This window comes from Myotis lucifugus, unplaced genomic scaffold (genome assembly GCF_000147115.1).
Source record: "Myotis lucifugus unplaced genomic scaffold, Myoluc2.0 scaffold_28, whole genome shotgun sequence".
Classification (NCBI taxonomy): domain Eukaryota; kingdom Metazoa; phylum Chordata; class Mammalia; order Chiroptera; family Vespertilionidae; genus Myotis; species Myotis lucifugus.
In genome coordinates this window covers 7,046,376-7,049,052 of record NW_005871076.1, presented here as the reverse complement: position 1 = coordinate 7,049,052, position 2,677 = coordinate 7,046,376, and the positions used below count along the sequence as shown (strand labels likewise).

The 2,677-nt window shown below is 46.3% G+C and overlaps 1 protein-coding gene across 8 annotated transcripts in view; it reads right to left on the bottom strand.

The window, feature by feature from the left end:
- Positions 1 to 2,677, bottom strand: part of FAM13B (family with sequence similarity 13 member B) — a 64,193-nt gene that overhangs the window by 29,086 nt on the left and 32,430 nt on the right. The gene's annotated exons all lie outside the window — the stretch shown is intronic.

The window sequence follows — 2,677 nt, the reverse complement described above, 5'->3', positions numbered from 1 at the left end:
TGACAGGGGGGTGGCGCCCCCACCCCCCCCCCCCCCACAGGGCCCTGCTGTGTGTGTGACAGGGGTAGAGCCCATAACCCTCCCCCATCCGCCCCTGCCCTGAGTGTGACAGTGGTGGCGCCCCAACCCCCTGATTGCCCTGCTCTGTGGGTGATAAGAAAGCGGCGCCCCAACCCCCTGATCCGCCCTGCTGTGTGTGTGACAAGGGGCGGTGCCCTAACTCCCCTATCGGCCCTACTCTGTGCGTGACAGGGAGGAGCTCCCCAACCCCCTGATGGGCCCTGCTCTGTGCGTGACGGGGGGGGGGGGGGGGAGGGCCCCAACCCCCCGATTGGCCCTGCTCTGTGCATCACAGGGGGGGGGGCCCCAACCTCCCCCTTGACCCTGCCTTGAGGGGGAAAGGGGGGGGGGCCCCAACCCCCCAATCAGCCCTACCCTGAGCGTGACTGATGGTGGCATCGCAACCTCCCAATCCGCCCTGCTCTGTGCATGACAGGGGGCAGCGCCCCAACTCCCCAATCAGCCCTGCTCTGAGCCCGACCAGGGGCTGCACTTAGGGATTGGGCCTGCCCTCTGCCACCCGGGAGCAGGCCTAAGCCAGCAGGTCGTTATCTCCCGAGGGGTCCCAGACTGCGAGAGGGCACAGGCAGGGCTGAGAGACCCCCCCTTCCCCCCCGAGTGCACAAATTTTTGTGCACCGGGCCTCTAGTAATAATATAAATATCTTAATGGAAATGATCCAGGAGGCAGGCAGAAATTAATAGTCCAGGAAAGGGTAGGAAGACAACCTCAGAAGCAAAAACCATGAATAGAGGATAAGGAATTAATCTAATATACCAGAGTAAATAGCATTAATACACAAGCAATATACAAGTCCAGTCAGTAGTAACAGCAGCAGCTTAAATTCTGTGAAATGTTTTCCAATTTATAACGTAATTTTATACTTTTACTTCTTTCCATATTTAAAATAATTCTCTAACATTGGTATTACCCCCCACACACACACTTATCTATAGAAAAGAAAAAAAAGAAGCTCAGAGAATTTAGGTGACTTATTAAAGTCACAGTGCTATGAAGAGGTGAAGTCAGAATACAAATCTCAATTGCCTGACTCGAAATTTATTATACCTACTTTGGTTTATGGTTTAGAACAAGCATGTCAAACTCAAAGGCTAACACAGGCCAAATAAACAGGTTTAAGTTTATGTGGGCCACAAAAAAAACAAAAGCTTCAATTTTCATAGAAACATAGGTTTATTTTGATAGAGACATGCTGGATACAAAGGGCTGAAATAAAATGAGTAATTGTTAACATAAAATAACAGAAAATTTTAATAAAAATTATTTTTTTCTTGAACATTAACTTACCAGACACTGAATAACTGCACAAATGAACAAGTGTAACACAAATAAACCTATTTTTCTTGTTCTCCAAAAGCGAAATATTTGCTGTTGTGCACACCAAACAAGTCAGTCCAAGACTAATGATGTGGCATTCGGCTGCTAAAATATTTGCTGCTAGTATTAGTGGAGAGAAATGATGTGCCTGCGCATAAGGCACGTAAGGGAAATGAATGCAACACAATTATAGTAATCAGTCATTAGCGAACATGTAGTTCGTTATTAATAATTATGTATAACAGGATATTGTAAAAATTAAGTTACAAAATTTTTATTAAAATGTTTCTTCCATACTGTTATATTGGCTGGGCCGTGAGTTTAACATGCTTGGTTTAGAATGAAAACATGTTGAAGAAAACTTCCTTATCAATTAAGTATATTATTTTAAAAAGTGTTATCAAAGCTAAACTTTGAGCCTAGCCAGTTTGGCTCAGTGGACAGAGTGTCAGCCCATGGGCTGAAGGGTTCTGGGTTCAATTCCAGTCAAAGGGCATGTATCTCAGCCCTGGTCGGGTCTCATGTAGGAGGCAACCAATCAATATGTCTTTCTCACATAGATGTTTCTCTCTCTGTCTCTCCCCTCCCTTCCACTCTCTTTAAAAATCCTTATCCTCGGGTAAGGATTAACACCACCAAAAAGTAAGCTTTGAAACATGTCTTAGAAAGATGCTGCTTTGTACATTTATTGAAATTATGTTAAAAACAAAGCTACTACTAGCAATTGTGACAGTGAAAATAATTTATTTTTAAAATTATATTCATGGGTTTTCTCTTATTATAAAAAGGCCCTTCATAAAAAAACCTGGAAATAAAACCTTTTAAAAGAACAAAATTTAAGGACAATACTACCAACCACCTCAACTAACGTCATAATTTGTCTTTCCAGAAAATATCCTATATAATAAAGAGGTAATATACAAATTAACCCTCACGCCCTCACGAAATGGCTGTCTATGACCAGGCTGGCAGGGGGGTTAGTGAGGGACGACCAAATGACTGAACAAGCAGGCTGTGTGGGGCGACAAGGCCAGCAGGGGGGTTAGTGAGGGACGAGCAAATGACTGAACAAGCAGGCTGTGTGGGGCGACCAGGCCAGCAGGGGGGTTAGTGAGGGACGACCAAACGACTGAACAAGCAGGCTGTGTGGGGCGACCAGGCCAGCAGGGGGGTTAGTGAAGGACGAGCAAATGACTGAACAAGCAGGCTGCGTGGGGCAACCAGGCCGGCAGGGAGGTCGTGAGGGGCGACCAGGCTGGCAGGGGGGGGGGGGGGGGGG